Source organism: Athene cunicularia (assembly GCF_003259725.1).
Source record: "Athene cunicularia isolate RWA chromosome Z unlocalized genomic scaffold, athCun1 chrZ_part1, whole genome shotgun sequence".
NCBI classification, from domain to species: Eukaryota; Metazoa; Chordata; class Aves; order Strigiformes; family Strigidae; genus Athene; species Athene cunicularia.
Window position 1 is genome coordinate 17,860,302 of NW_020799142.1, and position 23,298 is coordinate 17,883,599.

The following is a 23,298-nucleotide window of genomic DNA, read 5'->3' on the forward strand; positions in this document are numbered from 1 at the left end:
CTTCCATTGTGTTGGGAGGTGGTTTGCGCAGTTGGCAGTGTATTTTACCTGCTCTGTGCCCTAAATGTGGATCTTGGGTGTTGATAATACCCTCATCATGCCAGTTCTCAGTTTGTGGCATTTGATCAAGTCTCCTGATGGCTAAAGTAATTTAGTGTAATTGAAGTCTTGGGGTCTGTTTTATAGTAATATTTGAATAAAATTAATGGCATCCAGGTTAATTCATTGAATACTCTGGTGATCTTTTCCATGTTTTAGCTATGGTATAATTGCATTTTGTTTGGAAAATTAGTACCAGAAGCAGTGACGATACTTCTTGTAAGCAAATTACTCATCTGAACATGATCTGTTTTTCTGCCTGAGCTCCAGTCATTATTTTGGCTAATGCTTGTGCATTGCTAATTTGACTGTTTCATACCACGTATTGTTAAGTTGCTGTCTGCTTCAGTTGTTCTGCTGTTCACTATGTGTGCTGCATGACTGGTCACAAAAAACACATCCTACAGAGCTATTCCATGAAGACTGCATGCTTCTATACCATGCAGATGTTGATTGATGGCTTGACACACTGTGGTTACAAAGCAGTGTTTCCTTATTAAAACTCAGAACAGATTACCACTCACAGTAAAATTACTGAGAAAAATCCTGCTAAGTTTGAGAGAGTGATTATAAACCACTGATTTTCTTATGTGAGTGCTCATGATTGCCCTCTCCCTTCCATGGGTGTGGGATTGGATACCAGGAGACTATCTTCCTCTGCCCTTCGTTTTCAAGTAGACATTCAGCTATTAAATGTGTCAATAGTTTCTTTTTCCTAATGTCTCCAAACCTTTTCCAGAAATTCACAGAGAATTTAAAAGAAGCAAAGATTACTTGTTCTCCTTAAACTTATACTGGTGTTTCTCAGAAAAATTTGCAGACTCAGTTGGTCTTTTGTAGGTGTCTGTCTTTAAATATAGTTCTCTCCATTCCACATCCACAGCATTGTCCAGTGAGAGCTTACATTACCAGTGGTTAGTTAGCTTATCTTTAACTGCTAGTAGCAGCTTGTCCGTTCCAGGTCAGGAGAATGAGAAACAGCTGCCATTTCTGAATGTAGGTGTAAAAGTTCACTCCCTTGTCCTTAAGTGGCTGAGCTGCTGCCAACAAAAGGTAGATACTTGTTCCCTGGATAATATAAATACTTCAGTAGCTATTGTGAATTATGTGTGTTTTAAATCTTTCTTGGTATTGCTGAATCTATTGACTGTCAGACTCTGAGCATAAAAATTAAAATGCTATTTTGTCTTTCATCAGGTATTAAATGAGTAGGTACATGGAAGTTGAACCGACTTTAGCATAAGTTATAATACCAATATACTGTCTGAAAGCTGTAATTCAGTACAGGAAGTGGGCTCTTGTAGATGGCATTGAATTGAGTGTTATAAAAACATGGTCTGACATAGTCTTGGTATGTAAACCAATTTAGTTGTAAATCAATTTAGTTGTCTAAACTGTACCCAAAGAGATTTCCTAGATACCAGTTCAGTGCAGATAGTTAGTGAAACCGAGAAAATGGGTATATTGTAATTGAAAAGAGAACAGATTAGCTGGGTTCTAAAGGAGAAATCTGTACTGCCTCAGGAATTAAATGCCCCATGTTTTAGTGAATTTGAAATAAATGACCAGTACAACATGCATGCATGTTGAATGAAATAACTACATGTGAAGGCCAGAACCATACAGCTCTGTGTGTGTGTATGTGTATGTCTCTGTGTGTGTGTTCATAACTCAACAAAATATTCCAAGGTATTAGCTTGAGATGCAAACTGAGAAATGACAACACTATGAAAATTCAGGAAAGCAGACTACTGTCACTGGGTGAGTCTTAGTAGCTCTTTTTCTTTAGCAAAAAGCAAACATGGATACCAAAAACGTGATGGTGATGCAGTTAGATACATAACTGTTGTTCCTTTACCTAAAGCATGACAGAGGTTTTTTCCCATCTCTCCTCTAAAAATGAGGACATGAAATACCTCTAGCCCTCTTTAAAAACTAAAAACTTGGGAATTTTTAAATCTCTCTGAATACCTGATTTCAGAGGCTACTGCATTTGAGACTCTTCTTAGAATAGTAACATTAAAGAGGAAAATGAGTAATTTTGGTAGAGCTGATAAATCAGATGCTCCTGAGTATCATTTTCGAAAACAAGGGAGATAATACATTTCAGATTTATTTTTCATTTTAATAAATGTTGCACATTTTTCCTAGTGTGTAGTGGAACATTATGCTACAACATAGTTCTGGAGTTAAGAATTCAGTATTATTTGAAGGATTAAAAGTTTCTGTGAGTATTTAAACATATTTGCATTGAACAACAAACATTTTTAGAGAAGACATTAAACCTTAGGTTTTTGCTATATAACCTACAAACAGTATTTGATAACCCTATACATGTATACTTAAACTCTCCTTTGTACATTTTCTCTCAGCAGCCACCATCAGGCATAGAAACTTAGATTGAAATTAGCGTTTTGTTCTTCCTGCTAAAACAGAATTCCTAAACGTCTGTCCCTAATAAAATCAGCTTTTGTGAAGATGCAGTCTGTGTATACTTACTCATCCCTGTTTACCATTTTCTACTCTCTTTGGAAGGGTCTGTCCTGGGAAAGAACCCAGGATTAAAAAAACCCCAAAACTCACCTCCCCCTTGACAGATGCACCTATTAGTAAACTCAGCCCAGTTGACACATAATCAGCCATCACTTTCTGGCTATGATGCAATGCAGAAGATACAGAATAACTTTTACAGTGGTATCTTTGTAACTGGCAGAGATGCGTGTGTTGTTGGAGTACTGATGACAAAACAGATTCACCTCAGTGTGCTGACTTCTGATTTCTTCTTGTTCAATAGCATCAATAGCTATGGTCACATGCACTTTTGATCTGTCATGGATGGAGAGAGGTATGGCTGCCCAGTTTAGCTGCTAGAATATAGTTTCAGTGCTCCCATATCTGTTTCAGCACAAGGTCAGCCAGTTTAGCTTAAAGTACTGCTTTGATAGTTTACACAGTTCTCTTTTTCCAGGGAAGCAGGTGAGATTTGTCATACATGTCGTTGATTCTGACGTGTGAGTGGCATTCTTCATCAGAAGACCCATATATCAAACTGTTACAGACTACTGAATATCTATGCTGTTTTTAGAAAACAGGAGTTGTACACAGGAGACATTAGAACTGTCTGATGGCAAAGCCAAGCTATCGTAGGTTGGGAAATGTACAAGCAAATTAATCCTGCCTAATTTGCCCTCTGTGTTTCATGTGTGTTTTGGTGTAGTCTTTAATTACTTACATTGCTTTGTTTCCCTCTTCCTTTTCCCACAGGACCCATGAGTCATTGATTGCACAGGATGGGTGGTGGTAATTTAATTAGCTGCTGCTAACAATTGTGGAGAAAGAGTTAGGTGCTGTTCCCTCATGTTTTTTTTCTGCTATTTGAACACTTTTCTGAAGGTAGAATTAGAGCACAAAAATTGCCATATTGCGTCAGTCTAAATATGTCTCTTGACCAGCAATGTGTTTTACAATAGCCATAAACAAATGACTGTGGAGCAGTAAGAAGAGGAAAGGTGTATGTGCCACTGTTACCTGATATGTTACAAGCCTCCAACTCTTTTAAGTGTGGGCAATTTTGGAGTTAGTTGTGGTTTGACACCTTATTAACATTAGGAGATTTTAATCTCTGAATATGTCATTTCTTCATGAAGTCAGACAGAATCCGCAGCCTCCTTTGGCAAAGACTTGGTGGTTCTTCAGGTGAACTACCAGTTACGTGATGAACTACCTCTTGTCCGTTTGAAGCTATCTCTGATAGGTAGTTCAACAGCTATTAATCCTTGTACTGGAAGAGACAGTGTGCAGGTACTTGGTACCACCACACTCTAGAACCTACTTAAAACTTAAGAAATTTCTCAGATCTCTCCAAAATTTGCTTTTCCAGAATGAATAACCTAAGATTGCTTAGACTGCTTCTTGAACGAAAAGCTGTTCCATATTTTGATAATCCTTTTTGTCTTTTTAGGAACCTTTACCAGTTCTGTTACCCTTTTTGAGATAAGGGGAATAAAAAATACAGTGTTAGATATAAACATGGTTAGATTGAGACATAGATTTGTACAATGGCTTGATAATGTTCCTGTCCTTACTTCTAACACCTTTTTTTTTCTTTTTTTTTTTTTTTTTTTGAGAACTATCAAGAACCAAACTGCTATTTCCATGGGATTATCATAACCCAAGGTCTCATTCCTCAGTAATATAATGGTCAGTTTAGACCCCATCAGCATATTAGGACTGCAAGGTTTTTTCCCTCCATGTAGATCACTTTATTTGTTGAATGTCACCTGCCATTCTGCTGTCCATTCAGTCTCACAGTGTCCCTTCATGAATCTTTAGTCTGTACTGTTTGGAATAATTGATATTGCTCACTGCTCACCTTTGCCACAGCAGATGCATCACAGATCCTCGAGAAATTGGTCTCCCTCCATTGCAGGAATTGACTATTTACTCTTACTCTCTGTTCCCTGCCATATAACCAATTATTTCTCTATATAAGGCTTTTCTTTTTCTGTCATGACCACTTGGTTTTCATAAGTGAAGAATTTTATAGAAAGCTTTCTGAAAATCCCCTTTGATTGTGCTTTTATGGGTCTTTCTGTGGCAGTCATGGCTACTATGTCTGGGTACTCCACAAATGCTGAATTTTATTTAATAATATGTCTGTGATTGTAACAAGAATAAATTTCTTGTTATGGAACAAAGCATAGAGCAGATAAAGTCTAGATTGTGTAATATCCAGCTTCAGACTCATACAAATTTTCTTCCTCCAGAATTCTTTTTTTTTTTTTTTTCCCCAGAATTCTCAGCCTTATCCCATGCCATCCATTCCCTGTATGCATCTATGATGTTGACTGTAGCAGCAAGTAGTTCTTCTTTAAATCATACTCCAGTGTCTCATGTTTGGTATCTAAAATAGCATCTATCTTTGAAATGTGTAGGTGTTCTAACAGAGCTACTCCACGGCAGAAGCAGCTGTAGAACTACATTTGCCAAACTGGCAGTCTTTTGCTTGTAATGAGAAAATCCCTTGCCTTCTTCAAATTTCTGCAACAAATGATGTTGCAGAGACTACAGATTTGTATGACAGACTAATTTGCTGTGATTTGTCCTGTGTGAGTCAAGGATTGTTGCACTGCCATTTGCTGTCAAAAGACTTAAGAAGGACAAGTTAACCTCATTACCAAAGATGTTTCTTTGTCACTTCAAATCTGAAATTAGTATTTATGACACCAGCTGGTCCTCTTGCAGCATTCAGAATAGTATGGTGTGAAGAGAGTTCAGCAAAGGCCAGAAATGCACACATTGATCCAAATAATGACATACTGCCAAAATGCAGCAGTATGACAGCAAACCATTTTTAAATCTTACTCATTGACTGTGCTCATTTATTTTGCCCAGGATTTCTTTGCAGATGTTAGTGCTGCATAAAAGATTTGTGCTCTTGCATTTTGAACGGTGCATCTCCATCTTCTGAGAGAATTAAAAAAAAAAAAAAAAGTAGACATTTCTGGAGAACAGAAATTAAAATATAATGTGTAACAGGAAAGAGCATGGAAAACTATAATTTTCCCACTGTTTTATTGTAGTGGAAAAGCTGGGCTTGGAAAGAGGTGTGTTGTGCACATGGATTTTTATTAATATCCGGAGTGGAACTGGATTTGATCACTGTGTCCTGACATCCTGAAATTAGGTCTACAGTCTCCAGTGTTTGTTGGTAGTCAGCATGTGCTAGGGTGCGCCCTAAAGGTCATGGTAGCCCAGCCAGTCAAAAGGTTTTTGCCTGATGCAATCTTGCAGCTGCAGGAGAGCAATAAAGCAAGACTGAACATAGAGTATATAATTGTCAGTAGATAATAAGATACAGTAGATAGTGTCTGATCTACTGCTTACATGCTGCAGGAGAGAGGATGCACAGAGTGAGGAAAAGAGAATGTGTAGGAGGAAGAAGGGAAATGGAGGTTTCCTTCAACCAGTAGCCATCCTCTCATGCTTCTGTTCGTCTTGGCATTTCCCCAGGGGTAATATAAAAAGATTTTTAGGATTTTTATTAACATTGTAGAGTACATTAAGACTTGTACTGTTCCATTATTGACATATGTAAAGCTGTTTTACCACATGCACAGATGGAGTTCTTCATTGATGTATTTAGAGTACCTGAAAGCTCATTGTAACTAGCAAAGAAAACAGAAAAGGAAGAAAAGTAGAGTAAGGGAAGGGAAAAATAGATAAGTAGATCTAGAGAGCATACATGATAGACAGATTTGTAGGAATTATAATATACATGCATGTATGTATTTGTACTAATCTCTCCCCTCCCCCCACCAGTTGCTTGCATATCTGGAACAATTTTTCCATTGGCAAAAAAGAACCTTCTTCAGAGGGTAGCTTTTAGGATCTTTTAGTATAGACCACATAGCTGACACTACAACAGGAAAAACGGGGAAGTGTGTAGACTTCGTGCAACTATGAACAAAGACAGCCTTTCTGATGAGTCTTAACTTGTTGACTTCTTGTAATGTTTTTATACATACATATGTATATATGTAGTTACTAGTTTAGTTGAACAGAGTTTTAAATTCCTGTGGAGATAGAATCTGTCTAAGCAAAGAACAGGAAGGTCAAATGCTAAATTTTATTTCTCATTTCCTACCCTAGTAGTTCTAATTTTCCCAGTAGCATCTGTTTTTGCCCAGGCTGTGATGGATGTAGGTTAGATACAGTAATTTAGCATGGGTGGAGCTCAACCTGGTTGTTCACAAGTGGGGCTGACCAGTTACTATTTCTCTGCTTCTGGACCTCAGACATTGCAGAGTCTTGAGGTCAGTAACTAGATGAGATGGTGATTGTTCCATCCAGTTTCTAGTTCCATCCAGTTTCTGTTCATCTGGGAATATGATGCCAATAACTGGTAAACCTAAAAAGAGCTTATTTTATTTATCTGTAATTAATCTGGTTGTGTGGTAGTCATTCCTTTTTGTGAGACTTCCTCATACTGTTGAGGATTTGTCCATTATGGAAACGCTAGGTTGGGGTTTTCAGAGTTACTCTTAAGGGTTGATATTTATGCAGTCCCTTCCACTTGTTCTTTAAAATATGAGACTCCTGTAATTTACAGCCATCTCAGAAACTGTTAACCATTTCTTGCATCCCCTTGTCTGACTGCTGCAGACGTGCTTGTTAGCTGACTGTACTCTCTCTGAACCTCCTTCCTAAGGAGACTGGAGGACAACAGCTGTTTCATACGCCACTTCTCATCCAAAGAACCTTCTACACGCTACTACATTTTAAGCAGTTTACTTACACAAGAACCAAATCCTCATTACTGAAGTTCATTAATCCCGGGCATGTGGACTACACACAACAGACCTTTTTAAAAGCAAACATCAAAGTTCTGCTAATGAGTTGAGTGGTTTGAGGAAACTCATATCCTGAGTTGTTTTTACAAGTTGTGATGTACCTCTTGCTGCTGCATTGGCAATTTTGTTTGCTAACACAGGGGGTCTGTTATCACTCTGGATGCCAACAGCACATCTGCTTCCTGTTTTCTTAGATACAGATGAATGCAGGTCTTCTCAGTTGTACTTCACCTGAGATAAGTTCTGTAATCTATAGAATGGATTTTTTTTTTTTTTAACAAATATTTAAAAAATTAATTTAGGTTTAGATCCAAAAAACCTATATGCTTTGTGTCCAGTACTGATCTCTGGCAGGTATAACTTTGTTTTGTTTTTACTGTATTACCTGCTTGAAGAGCTGTGCAGTTCTCTTTGTACTTCTGATGTGAATATGTAACAGGCAGTGTGATGGTACTTATGAAGGCCCCTCCTCCTCTGTCTCCAAAAGAGGGGAAGATGATACCACACAGCCATGTGAATCCGAATTAGTAGTTTTTTAAAACTTCTGTGTTTTTCTTCTATGGTAGTGGCTTTGCAAAGATACTATCAGTTTACAAATTAGACTTGTTGTACAATTCTGGTCATCTATTAAATTAACAGGTAAAATAAATGTAAATAAAAGGTTAAAGAGAGCTCACTAAACTCTCAGTTTTGCACTGAAGCTTGACAGCACTGTAGACAGTGTCTACAGGTAATGCCACAGGTAAGGTTGGAGGAAATCTTGGGGGTCTCTAGTCTGACTTCCTGCTCAGAGCAGAGTCATTGAGGAGGTATGGCCACGTGGCTCAGGGCTTTATGCAATCTGTCTTGAAAACCTCCAAGAACAGAGACCACACAGCAGTTCTGAACAACCTGCACCGTTGCTGTACTGTCCCTGTAAGGAGAAAGTTTTTCCTTTATCTCTAGATTGAACTTGTCTTGTTTCAGCTTATGCCCTCATTCAGCCTGGCTCCGTCATGTCAGTGACCTGCCTGTAGGCAGGAGAAGCCCTCCAGGCTGAAGCAGTCCTGTCCCTCAGGGTTACCTTTCCAGGAAGGTGCTCCAGCCCCTGAGCACCCTGGTGGCCCTCTGCTGGGCTTGCTCCGGTTTGGCAATGTCCTGGGCTGGGGAGCCCAAACCAGAGGACTCAGTACCTTACCTAGGTGTGGTCCAAGAAGTGCAGAGTCAAGGGGGATCATCACTTCCCTCCATCTCCTGGTTGTGCCTGTGCTACTGTAGCACTGGATGCCACTGGCCTTCACTGCTACCAGCCGCAGGGTGGCTTCTGTGCAGTTGTCCCCCAGGGCCCCAGGGACTTTTCTGCAGAGCCGCTGCCCAGGCAAGCAGTGTCTAGCCTGGACCACTGCCTGGGGCACTGACTTCCCAGGGGCAGGGCTTGGCCTTTCTGTGGGCCACACTGCCCAAGGTCCCATTACTTCACCCTGCCCAAGTCCCTCTGGATGGCAGCCCTGCTTTCCAGCACATTGGCTGTTCCCCCCAGTTTGGTGTCACCTGCAAATTTGGTAGGAGTGACTCCTCCCAGGTCACTGATAAAGTTGTTAAAACAGGACGGGTCACAGCTTCGGACCCTGCAGTTCTCCATTTTGTAACTGTGGTCCAGGTAGAGTATGAGCCATTAATTTCTATGTCTGAGCCAATCACCTAGCCAATTTTTACCTAAGTTGTCTGCCTAACAGACAAGACTAGTGTTTTACGTCTTGTAGAGGTCTTGCTCTGTGACTTTTCCAAAATTAGACTGACCAGCCTGTAGTTCCCTGGACAGTTGTTCTGGCTTTTTTTTTTTTTTTTTTTTTTTTTTTTTTTTTTGTTGTTGTTAAGATGGCAAGACATTGGCATTTTTGCAAGGACCTCCCTCATCTTGGTCACCATTGAGATCAGCCAGCGCCACCTTTGGGTACAGCTCTTCTGTGCATCACAGTCTCATGTAACCCCTGATTGTTCTTGCAAACTGCTGGAAATTTTCCTTGTGGAGGGTCTGTGGGTGATCTTTTTGGCACAGTAGTGAGGACAGCATTTTTTCTGAAGGGGAAAGAGATTAAATGTCTTAAACTTGTAATACAGCAGAAGAAGCTAAAGCAAAACAAAGAAGCAAACTTCAAGTAAGGTCTCCTAAAACATGAACGTTTTTGGTTTATTTTCTGACCACTTCTTATATTCCCTCGACATTGTTATAATCTTTAATTTGAAGAATGTACCTGAAAGTGACTAAGGTGTATAGCTGGTTCAGATACTTATGATACCTCATTGTTGGGTTTAAATAAGTGAAAGCCAGGGTAGTTATTGGATCTTTCAGACTTCTTTCACCTCTTGGGAGGAAATCTTTAATTTGTGTCTTTACTTTTGCTGTTTGCTGATACTGACAGGTAAGACTCAAAAGACTAGTTAAGAATTTTTAGGTGGTGTTAGTGAAACTTGCCTGCTTTTCTTCTTTGTTAATAGAGTGCTAAGTGATTCCTCTGGTATATACAGTATATAGGTTTTTATGATTGTCTTGACTCTCCTGAACATTCCACTGGGTTAATTTCTGAATTCCTGTAGTTGATTTTAGAATTCCCTGTGTGTTACGGATGTGGCTTTTGATTGTTGTTATTGATTATTGTTAGGAAGAGCTAGGAGACAACAGCATTAGAAAATTACTTAAGAACTTATTTAGATAATTGTTGGTTTTCAGATTGAAAAATTTTATACTGACACACTCCAGCAAAGGTATAAAGGGAATTCAGCAGGTGAGTCTCTTGAGCAGCCTTTGTCTAAATACCAAGTCTTGGTCTTCCAGAAAGTCAGTTGCGTTTTGGTAGTGGACCACTGAGATTGCAGTTCACAAGTCTGACCAATTTAACGTATTTTCAGGGAGGTTTTTTAAAAAGTCTGTTCAATAACAACAACAACCAACGACACAAACAAAAACCAAACAAACCCAACAAAAAAACACGCTCCAAAACAAACCAAAGGATTTTTCGTTTGAACCTAAATTTCTGTGGTGTGTGTTTCACTCCCTACCCCCACCCTCCGTCTCCTCGCGATCTCCACGGAATCCATCCCCTTCCTGTGCCTTATGAAGAACCAGTTTGCGGTTGGAAAGCTCGACCTGGGTCTTGTCAGCCTGCTTTGGCAAACGGGAAAAGGCCGAGAGACGACGTGCGGGCATAAGAGTGCGCTTGGAGCAGAGCGGAACTTGAGCACCGGCGGCTGCCTTCCTCGGCTCCTCGCTGTTACGCGGAAGGGAACGAAGACGCCCCGGACGCTCTGTGGAAAGGATGGATGCGCGTGAAGCCCCGCCGGCCACGGGCGACGCCGGTGCTGCTCCAAGCTACTAGGCACTCTGGAAGAAGAAATGCCAGGAAGATAGATTTGTCTGGTTTGAAAAGAAAACCAGTGCAAATCCCTTCTGGTTAGACAGTTGTGTCCTTGGGGGAGAAGATTCTGAATTTGTCTCACCTTAGGTCTTGTATTGCAGAACTCGTGAAGATATAGTGCTGATGAGTGCCAAGGACTACATAGGAGAAAGATTCCAGATATATTTGAGAACAAATGAGCCTAGAGGAAACTTCAGGACACGGAGAAGCAAGTTAGGCCAGCACTGAAATCCAGCAGTGGCTCCAAGTGAGAAAGACAATGGATTTTAACTGAGGAAAAAAAGGGAAGGCGAGTGAAAAGAGAGTACTTATCTCTTTAGTTAACAATTTTTCAATGGTACATTTTCAGGTTAAGTGAGTGAGTATTAATAGAAATATCTGGGCGGTTCTGAGCTAGGGGCTGGAGACCTTGTTGATTCATTGAAGTTCCCACCTAGTTCATAATGTTACAGATAGCAGTCACATGGTATTTTCAGATTGTTTTCTAGATAAATGTTTGAACCTGTAAAATGAGGGAATAGTTGGAATGAGGCTTCATGGGACAGCTGAGCTGCCAGAACCAACTGACTACTGAAAGGGGAGCCTTGCTCCGAGTTTTATGACCCCCTTCCCTCTTGCTGTGGCATGCTGTGTGTGTATGTGGTGGTCGTATTCTCCAAAGTGGCTTATTTTTTACATTGTTATGTTTGTTTTCTGACTGCTCAGTGAACTGAATGGTCTCATATGAGGGATCAGATTAGCACGTGACATGTAAGGGGCAATAATATGCAGCTGTGAAGAGACACAGAAAGGTCTGAGCCTACCCTCTGGACAGCAGTGACCTGTTAGTTGTCTCATGAAACTTTTTGCTACATCCCTTTGAGTTAATATAGACTGAAAATTGTCCATTCCACGTGTGCCCTTGTTTTGTACCATGAAACAAAAGGTCATCAGCCTTTACTTTAACTGCAAATGCTTCATACAGTACCTTTTAGATCATTTGTTGAACCAACACAGCATTGTAAGTCCTGCATTCAGTTTATCTGCAGCATGGTGCTGAAGTCTGGATCGGTATTGTTCTCAAGATTTATAGAGGGTAATGCATGATGATGCTAATTCTCAGGTTTTTGTAGAAAATAGTGAAAGAATGCCTAGTACAAAGGAAGGTGCTCAAGGGTGTTCTGTTCATATTTGTCCTGTTCCTAATGGACAATATTCTGAAAAAATGTTTGATAATACAAATCCATCAGTTGCTATAAAAGGGAATAGTGAAGTCTTAAGACTTACTCTGAGAGATTACAAAATTACTTCCAGTGGAGACTTAGAAAATTCATTCAGCTGCTGAGTGAAGACTTGGCTTACCAACATCAGGTTGGATTGCCACAAGCCTTATTCCTTTGTACCTTCTAGATCTTCTGAGTTGTTCCCACCTGTTGATTTATTGTCTGTATCTTCTAGCTCCTTTTAGTTGCTGATTGTCCCAGAAACAGGAAAAATAAAATGTTGAAGGGGGACTACAGCAACTCAGTGAAGTCTTGATTCTGGAGCTAAATTGATCTAAAGGTTTAAGCCCAGAAAACTGAACACTTTTGTTAACAGAGTTATTTTACTGCTCACGATTCCTGTATTGCTTATGTAAGCTGTAGGGCTAGCAAAAGGCAAGCGTTGGTTTTGCTTCTCTTACACGTTTGTGATGTTTTAGATCGTCCTGTTCTTTCATACCTTGTTGGCTGACTCAGTAATCTCTTCTGTATCCATCCTGGCCCTGCGTTTTTCTGATAACCTGTGTTTTACTGCTATTATTTAAATGCTATAACTCCTAACAACAGAAGCCTTTCCTTATAAGATTACATTCAATATTCAGAAGATTCTCTTAAAACTGTACTGTTACTCTTGTATGAAAGTGTGTCAGTCTTCATGAGGCTTCCATGAATGCTGTTGTACTTCTAGCATTTTCTGAATAAGACTTGCCTAAATGTTAAAGGCTTTTTTCCTGTTTGTGACAAGTTTATGCACTGTTGATATTAGACCTAGAAGCATCTGGTCCAAATCAGAATGTTAACCAAGACAGCATTCCAGTGCCAGCTTTGCATCACCTGGGTCAGTAAAAATTGCTGAGGAATTCTTATAAGCTTGCTTTCTTTCATTTTTGTTTTACGCTCCAAGGATGAGCCTTGTCTTGAACTGGGCTGTTGCGTCTAGGAGATCTGTATCATAAGTCACCAAGGCACAGATTTTGTAAGGAATATGTAGCAAATTTTGTTCTCAGATGTCCTTTATCATACTTACAGATCTTCTCAGATCTGTAAGCGTCAAATGCTATACTCCAAATAGGAATTGTTTGCTACGTGCGGGAATTGAGGAAATTTCTATGGCATCAATATGTGCTAAATAATCCCTAAATAGTGAGTAAAACTGTGCAAGGTGGGAGCATCCCTCTTCTATCTGAAAACTGCTGTCTCAAATATGATAACTTGATTTCAACTTGATGATAAATTGCTTCAGGTAACATATTTAAACTTTCTTATGAAAAAGTGTGGTTTATACAATTTTATATGCAAATTATTAACTGTAAACTGAATTTTTAGGGGAATTTTCTTAGAATACTGTATTGTCCATTTAGCTGCATCTTTTTCATTTTGCTACATGGAGAGGACTGACAACATTTGTGTTGTGGCTTACTAAGAGCGTCATGCCAATCAGAATATGTTTTTGGTGTTTTGTTTGTTTTTTATCCACATTGGTTCAATTTAACCTCAGATTTATTGCATATTTAACACTGTCTTTGTTTATGCCTGTTTGGCTCCTAAGAACATGTCCAAGACTCTCAAAGGCCTCCTGTAGTTCAGAATCATTCCAGACTTTCCTAACTAAACTGTTCTGAATTTGACCTGAATAACATTAGAAATGACTGTGCATTTTTCAGTATTTTTTTTGATTCCTACACTGTGCTTGGTACAAACTTGATGTTAAATAGCATAACAAACTGGGAAGCTGTTGACATCTTATGTTTTCGTTGCTAGCAACTATTGTTTGCATGAGATTTATCTCCTGAGAGGAGAAGGGATTGCTTTAGAGAAATATGCTTGCCTTCACTAGCCTAACAATTGGTAATCTGTTCCAATGTGGGTGTGTATAGGCACGCTGAAATGTTTTCTCAGTCGTGAGGTTTCCCTGTAATAAGTTCCCAGCTGGGAAAAGGAAGTGTGGTTTCAGCAGGAATTGATCTTGTCTTATGTCTCAATGACAGTTTGGTGTTTGTCCTTTCTTTCAAGCTTACCACACTTAAGGTGAATTTTCTCTGCTGCATTGGTTTGAATAAAAGCAGTCTGAACTGCTACCCTGTAATGGTCATCTACAGACACCATTTCCATTCTTGAGTTAGTGCAGACTTTGCAGACCTGTTAGATATAATAGACATAATAGAATAGACATAAACTATTTTTTGATCTCAAAATGGACTAGATAAAAACTATTACTAAAACTGTCTGCTTCTTGTGTGTTAGGAGCTGGTTCTACTTGCTTTGCTGACTGAAGTACTGCTGGGGTTTTGTGCCTTTCTGGGCACCCCCAGCATGGTTCTCTGAACTCCAGTCAGAGTTGAGTATATCTATTAAAATCTTATGGATTGCATACATTTGATCAGTAGCATAAGTTAGCCTGGAGAGCCTTTTACTATTTGATGTAAGAGAGGTGAACAGCACATCTTAACTTCTGGATCTGAAGATCTCTGGAGTGATGCCTGCAAGCAAATCTGATTTTTTTCCACAGAAATCTGGATGCATTGTCTATGAAATTTGGTGAGATGCACCAAACATGGAACAAGAATTTGATGTTTATAAAAAGCTTTCTGAAGTGGACAGCCAGGTGAAGTACACTGAAGTCAATATGGTCCAACTTTTGGTAGGCAGTCGTTTTCTGTCTTCCAGGCTTGCTCCATTTAGCATAGGGAATGGACGAGCAAAATGCTTCCACACTTGTGTCCTCAGGGACAAAGGAACATGCTGTGGCCTCTGAGCGGTAGCAAGAGCAACAACCATTTTACTTAACACCTGCAAGTCTCCTGCCTTTCCTTAACCAGTTCCTGCTGCTGGCTTCATGGTTGGAGCAGGGAGGGAAAGGGAAAATGACAAAAGGATGTTCCTGTCCCCCATCTGCCTCCTTTCTTTTCTTCTTCCTCTCTCAGAAGTCATTTCTGCTTCTGCATGTTTTGCAGTCCTTGTGACAGGCTAGGTAAGCAGGAAGCTGTCTCTGCTGCTCTGTCCTAGAGGAGATCCCATCACCTCCATTGAAAGGTTTGCTTTGTCTCTTGGGTTTGAGATTCACTGGTGTCCTGAAAGAGGTGTTTCTCTCTCAGAATTTAAAAGACTGGGCTGCTGTGTTATAAATGGGGAATTGTGTTTACTTTGTGCTCATTGCTCTGTCTGAACTGCTTTAAGTGCTATAAGCCAAATTCAGCCTATAGCAGTTGTAATTTAGTGAACTCTGTATTGTCCCCATTAGAGTTAACTTCTGCTCTAAATGTGAGTTGCTCTTCATGTCTGGGATGCTTCAGCATTACACAGGCTTCTGGCAGCACTGTGAGATGTTGAACAGCACATGATGGCACTTAGGGGACCAAGCACAGAAATACTCATCTCGAGGACATCCAGTGCATTTTCTGTTTTAGTGAAGCCATTGTTGTTGGTTATCCAGTATAAGTTAATAGATGTAAATCTAGAAGGTGTTGTCTTTATTCATAATAAAGTCTACAGATATCCTTTAAAAGTAAACCACCTTTTTGGGGTGAGGGTCAAAGTATCTAATTATTATCTGAATATTTCCAGTATTAGAAAATCCAGTACAGTGCATACAAGATGTTGTAGTGTTTAACTGCCACTCCTTTAATGAATGCCTATTGCATTTTTGACCCTCTTCTGTGTTTTAAGGAAGATTTTCCTTTCTTTTTTTTTTTTTTTTTAAATAAGGCAAATATTTCAAGTCCTCAAGCCCTGATTTTACAGAGATATATTTTAATCTTTCACTCATTCTAATGACTCTTCTCTGACCTATTTGATTATGTATTTCTGCATATTTGAACACTTTTCTTCAGGGACATCATCTCAGACTAGTGCATGGTTTATCTGCAAGCTTTATTTTAAATGGGTGGATGATTTGAGTCTATAGCATTTGGTAGAAAGAAATTTGCTGTGCTAAAAGTTGAAAAATCAGTAATTGTTGTGCTTACAATACTGGGTGCAGTGGGAATATTCTTGTGTCAACTATAGACATCACAAAACTTTTCTTTTCCAATTTGGTAATTCCCTAATCTCCAAAGCAGACATCAGTCCTTTGAGGCTATGACTGATCCTTATAGATTCCCTGTGAAAATTTAGCTACCATGCCAAAAAACATTTTCAGAGGCATTATTTTCCAAGGCAGAAAATACCATTGTCTTTTTTGTTTCTAGATGCAAATGTGCATACCCTTGGGTTTCTTGTTACACCTACCATTACCTGTGCTCAGAACAGTCAACTCGGCCTGTGATTTGCTTTCTGTGACCTTCTTTCCAAGAAACCCCTCCACGTCTAGTTGTTTGAAACAGAATTATCTTCTGCAGATTTATTCAAGAAGCATCTATTCCAAATTCTGTTGCTGTGCTACTAGACACCTAGTAATGTATCAGCAAGCTGTCTTTTTCATTATTTATCAGTATTCTTTCTCTGTTGTTGATGACCTTGGGCTTCTTTGGGATGAGCACTGTTAAATGTCAGACAGCATGGGCAGGTCCCATGGGATTACCCTAGAAATGCATCACTCGATGCAAGCTCCTTGTTTACAAGTATATCCTGGAGCATATAAATCAAATAAACTTACACAGTTTTAAAAGTTCTTTGTTGATACTGGATTGTTCTATGGATTAATCAAAATGTCCTACAGTGCCAAAGTAAGTGTATTCCAGAAGACTGAGACTATTACATAAAGACATACTTTTTTTTAAACCCAGTTTAAAAACAGTACGTCTACTGTCTGTAGACCTGTTGATTGGCATTCATTGTGTAATTTAATTTAGTTGCTCATAATCAAATCTCTCATCAGCTACTTCACTACATAAAAATTATTTTTCTTCACAAAATCTTCAGGCTGACAGACCTATAATTATTTAGGGCATCCAATTTGTCTTTTATAAATATTGACATAGCACTTCTTTCTGTTCTTGTGAACTTCCAGTTGTAGTTTTTCAAACCTTAATGCCAGTAAGCATTACCAGTCCAGCCAGTACCTATGCCATCTCTTTCAGCATGCTTGTATCCAGGTTATACTGCTTTGCTCATGTAGAAGTGTCCAACTAATAGCTGCTGTTTAACATGTTCTTGAGTTACTGTTGGAATGGAAACTGTTTCATCATCATCATCATCAGGTTGTTTGCTTTTAGCTTTTTTCTCAGACAGATGTGTGTAAGAAACTTCTGTTTTTCTTCGTTACTGTCAGCAATTCTACAATTCTCATCTAATAATGGAATCTTTTCTTTTTTTTTTTTTTCACCAGAAGACACTTTAAAAACTATTTGTTTAGCAATTCTAGCTACATATTTCTCTGTCCTTTTGCATCTTATATATATTTTTTTTTTCAGTATTAATTCCCAGTCAGAAATCATGTTGTGTTGAGGGGACAACTAATACCCTGTTAATGAGGAGAGAAGATTTTAATTAAGGTGCCATATCCTTTGCATAACAAAAATGAAATAGCCTCACTTATTTTCAATATGAGCATCCTGTTGATAACTGTTTCTTTGCTACAGGTGGGATTTACGTCTCCTAAATCTAAACATAGAAGGAGTAAATCTGTGACCTTAGACATTAATTCTAGAATAAGAAGAGTCTTGCTTTCAGAGGTACCTGTTTTCCTTTTACAGAATGTGAAGAAGTAATCTCTCCTTAGGTTTCTGGTGGGTAGGTGCAAAGCTGATCTTCTTTTTTCAGATATGAAGAGGACGGACTACCTAGAGAAGCATCATCTAGGTTTCAGTTCCTAGATTTTGTTTTTCTAAAATCAAGATTATAAAAAAGTGGCTCTTTACAGATAGCATTTGCTGTTGTCTCTTGTTCAGTGGTGACTTCAAGTAAAAAATGGAATGTAGCTTATAAGAAAAAGGTAATAATTTGTATATGTCACACCTGACATCTGATAGTTAATTTCTTCATGGACTCCCAATGGATTCTGCAGGTTGAGTTTGATAGTCTAACAGTTTTCAGATTAAAAACTGTTCCCAGATCGGTTGGAGAGAGAGAATTATTAATGTGGTCTGTACTTTTTGATCAGAACTGTATGAAAATTAAATCTTTCTGCCTTTCCAGTTCATCTGTATTTTTTTTGTCCACCAGATATAGAAATTAGAGGCAAGGCTGTGATCTGCTTTTGTGGGTTCTGTATAGAAAGTATATTTGAACTTTCTTTGAAGAACTATTTAACAAGGAAGAGGGGTAGAGTGACCACAGAGGTCTTTTGATAGAGCTTTTTAGATCTCAAAGATACCACTGGAAGAGAAATATGCAAGAGAAGCTACACAGCAAAAATAGAATAAGGCTAGAGGGCAAAATCTTCAGGTCATCTTTGGCTCTGTGAATCAATGAAAAATATCTTATCTTGGTCACGTTTTGATAACAGATTGGTTTGATTAAGAAGTTTCAGTGCCACCATACTTGTAATATCTCTAGAGCAGACTGCACCTGTGTTTTCTGAAAGGTCATTCACATTTTGATAGAATCTGACTAACAAAAACTCAAAACACAACAATAGTAAACCTGATCCCACTGAATGTGTAACTTCACATATTGTAATTACAGATTTCATAATTATTCTCACCATTTAAAAGTTATCTTCAATATCTGCCAACTGTCACCATCAACTCCAAATTACTACATACGGTAACAGGTAGCCTTTTATCGCCATGTACCTGGCACTTGCCTTATGACTGAAGTGATTACATGGCTATATTTACCCTGCAGAACAGTGATAACTTTTTTGTTTTTCATAATGGAGTGGTTCAATTTGTCTTCAGTGTATTTACAGATTAAGTTTCAGTAGTTTCTTCATTATGATGAAACCTTGTGAGATATGTTCCATTAACAAAATCCATCATGTCTTTGTTTTAAATTAGGTGTGTCAGTTTCTAGGGGTTCCGAATTTGTAATTGGAAGAGCACTTTTGGGGTTAATTCTTAAGTATATCCCTTAAAATTTACCAGTCAAACTTCCTTTCTTTCAGTGAGAAAGTCAGTGGCACAAATAAATCCTTGTGCTCCTTTTTTGTGAAATTCTTTATGATATGAACATTGTGATTGAAATGAATTGGGCATGTCGGTAACTTTCTGGCAACTCTTTTAAGCAGCTGAATGAAGTATCTTTTTATTAGCTAGTGCATGATTTTGTTTTAAATGGAGGCATGATATGTATCTATAGCATTAGGCAGAAATAAATTTGCTATGCTAGAATTTGAAAAGTTAATGATTGTTGTGCTTACAACACTGGGCATGTGATTGGTATAGCCTTGTAATGTTTGTGTGTGTGTGTGAGAAGCTTCTTGTGATACAAGCAGATTTATGCATGTCTGTGCTGTTAAAGGACTAAAAAATGGGAAAGGGACTGTGTCTGTGTTCACGGGCGGTACAGCTGCGTCGTAGGAAGGGAGGAGAGGGCACCGAGCTGCCCGGTGACCCCGAGTGCCGGTGCCGGGGAGCAGCTGCGGATTGCTCTGCTCTGCGCTGCAGTTCTCTGCTGCTCGGACATTTCATTAAAAAAACACGCCCTTTTGTTTTATAGTATGTGGAATTACAGAATTACTAGAGGGGTTTACTGCTGCAGGTGTCTTCCCCGAGACTGGCTTCTCACGGTGGAATCTTTGATGAATTCAGCTCTGTCTGGTGCTTAGGAAAGGTGGTGATTTTAAGTCAGAGGAGACTTTTTGGAGGTGTGTGGAAGGCTTCTGCTGCGGCAGTCAGCAGTAGATGGCAGTGCTGTCCTGCTGCAGTGCTTGCAGGGGAGTTAGCAGAAATTTTAAATCCTGTATAACATGCCCTTCACTACATGTCTGCTGCTGAAACATTAATAGGTTAATATTGTTCTATCTAGGAGTAGGTTAGTTCTCTGAAGGCAATCATCTAAGTAGAAATTTGGAGGGGACGGGAGGTTCTAGGTATTTATAAATAGATACTAAATGCTTATGTGTTCTTCAGTTAATCTGTTTTGTATATGATTCAGACATAAAAGAGCCTAATGCTGATATGATGCCATTTAATGCCATTGCAAATATAATGAGAGGTCACTGCGATATGTACGCTCCTAACTTTTTTCCTCAAGGGGAATTACTTGCTTTCTACAGAAACAGCTCTTGATGTGTGATGCACAGTTCATTCCTGTACATCTCCCACATCCCTTTATTGAAACATCCCTACAGAAAACTTGATGACTCACAGTTTATCAGTCTTTTGAGTTTTAAGTTAGGGCCAGTCTCTCGTGGCTTTTCTAGTACCAGAAATCTTTGTGGAGTTTCTTTTTCTATTTATCCATGAACACACTTTGAACAGAAGTACTCTCTGATCATTTTTTTTTCCCCTAAAGAGTCATCTGATTGCGAAAATAAGTTTTCTTTGTTTCCCCCCCCTCTTCTTTTCTTGGGGGTGGGGGTGTGGGGGTTGGAGTGTTAATCTTCTAGAAGAAGAAGATGTAATTGTATTTAATCTATATCAGTAAAAAAAAAAAAAGTTACTAGAATTGGCCCTTCTGATGGGGTGTTAGCAGAAAGTTCCTCAGAATATTTAATCTTCGTAACAGTCTGAACTTGTTTATCTTCTGAAATTTTTATTAAAAAACATATACAGAACTTAGATATTTAAAATTTAAGACAATTGTAGATTTCCATAGAAGTCCTGAATTAGAAGATTGTGATGCCTGTGGAGTGTACTTTTTTTTTACAGTTAGATTTTAGTGATGCACCACAGTATAGCTGTTGTATAACTTTATAACTAGTATTACAAGTGTATATTTTTAATGAGTTTTATTAAACTATTTGTGTTTGGAAGTTTAGTGCCAGTGATTTTTGTGTGTTTGCTTGCAGATTTACAGGATTTTTTGCAAATTCTGTAAAGGTACTAAGGAGTTTATTTTTCTATAGTAAGTTTATGAAACGTTATATTAATGTTGCAGTATTTTATGACAGGTCATTCTTGTTAACATGCTAGTTCTGTTTGTGAATAAGGAAATTGCTAAGATCAAACTATAAAAGTTTAAAATGCAGTTTTAGTAGTTATTTACGTTTCATTGAACTGCTCAGGATGCCAGAAATAAATTTTGCCACTTGTCATTTTTTAATTTACAAAGAAAAGTATTTAAGCCCAAATATTTGCTATATGAAATACCTTCATATGAGTATTTAGATTGCTTTCAAAAGATGAAATAAAAAGAATTAAATGATAGGAAGTAAATTTTTAAAGATGGAGCTTGTATCAAAATGGTTGTTAAAATCTGACTTTGCTTTCTGTCTTGATATAGCTTCAGTATCAGCAAAGTAGATTCATACGATGGTTCTTCCAGAAAGGCTAAAGACTGCTTGTTTTAAACTTTTACATCATAAAAAGAAAATGGAGTTGAATGGGAAATACAGTCTCAGTGGTCAAAAGGCTGGGAACACTATAATTGCTGGAAACTTATTATTAGCAGATACTTCACAGAAAAAAAAATCAGTGGATTTTATGACAAAGCTAAATGTCTTGTACAGGTTATTGGACTTATTACATAACACAATACATTAAATGAAAATTACAAGAACTCTTGAAGGGCAGTAGTTTAAAAAGCATCCCAGAAGAAAAAAAATCCCAGTAATCTTTGATTTTTTTTTTTTTGATTGAAGCTATATCAATTTAAAGTTTGTAGTATGGCTATATAGTATTTTTGTATCTTTTTAAGCTGTAATCATGGGAAGCCATGTTTTGTTTTTTGGAGGCAGAAAAAAAAATGTCTTTACTTGTAGTTTCTGCATACCCAGACTTGCTCTTATGTTTGTAATATTTAGAGAGGTTCAATAGGGGGCCCTTGGTGCTTTGATCTAGTGCCATGGTGCAGTTTAATGAGAGAGGGGTTTTCAATATTGTCTGCAATATTGCAAATTCTGCCAGCTCTGTCTTAAGCAAGAAAATGCAAGATTTACACCTCGGAAACTTTCTTGTATTTCTGGGCGCTCTTTCTGTTTGAAACAGGTAATTACAAAAACCTCCGGATCAATTTTTGTAAAGGGGCACCCTGATGGGTGCCATGACTGAAGTGTGACATGAGCCTTTTCCAATACAATGGGTGGCCTAACATTCCTTGGGAAGGCCAAGCTCATTAAATATTCTCTTCTTTTTTTCCACCCTCTCCCCCTCTTCATGCACTTAGCTTGAGTTGTGCTAAGTCTGAGGTTTCTTCACTGAGGACTTAGGAAAATTGCATAGAGTTCTCAGATTGAATTTTTTATGTGTATGACTTCATGATGGCATTAGCATGTGCTTTGATCCATGTGTGAATGGCACTGGGTCGGCTCTTATTGCCATATCCAGATGGTGTTACAGGGAACAAACAGTTGTGTTTTAGGATTTCTCAATAGACTGTCTAGACTGGTCTTGCAGCAGACAGATACAGCCACCCATCAAATTAGCGTTTGTCAGATTTATGGTAATGGTTCACCAAAGCCTTCCTGTCATTGACATTAAGATTTACGCCTCCAAAGTTATTTTGTCTTCCGCAGAGTGTAAAGTCTGATCGTGTCTGTGTGTGTGATTATCTACATGTAGATATATATTTGCATATATAAATTTTTAACTAAAGGGGAGGAAAGCAACTGAAGAGAAGTAATTGCTATGGTTAGAGGCAGAATTTTTATAGGTTTTTTTTTTGTTGTGTTTTTTTTTTTTAGAGGCTGATTTCTACAGCTGGATTGATTAGGGAAGCTTTCCCTTGTCTGTCCATCTCCTCCCTTCAAATGATAATACGGATGTTCTGTTCCAGTCAGTGTCTCCCATATGCCCTTTTTGGAAAGAAAAACATGTATGTGGATTACTATGGCTAGATTTTGCACTTTCATGTTACACTGGAGTAATATGAGCTGCTCTCTGTACGCAGTGGGAATAACCTTTTGACAGGCAGTGTGTCCATTCTCAGTGGAAATGTTTTTCTAAGTCTGGCCAGGGCTCCTTTGATCGTGCCATCTCAAATGTAAGGGTCATAGCTACTATGCAATGTAAGAACCACTGATGGCTGACCAGGGGAGAGATGATTTTGAGGAGACCATATTGAAAACAAGCTAAATGTCATGGGGTTTGAGGTATCTCTTTGTTTTTATTTTTTTAGGGCATCAGTAATTTGTGTTGCAGTGGGAATTCTAAGCAGGAGTGTTGGGGAAATTTTAAATTAAGCTGGACATGCTGGTACATTTGATGGTGGAAACAAGAGGTGGTGTAA

At 38.5% G+C, this 23,298-nt stretch overlaps 1 protein-coding gene across 1 annotated transcript in view; it reads left to right on the top strand.

Annotated features, from left to right (window-relative positions):
• ARL15 (ADP ribosylation factor like GTPase 15) overlaps positions 1–23,298 on the top strand; it is a 214,513-nt gene that overhangs the window by 26,393 nt on the left and 164,822 nt on the right. The window lies entirely within an intron of this gene.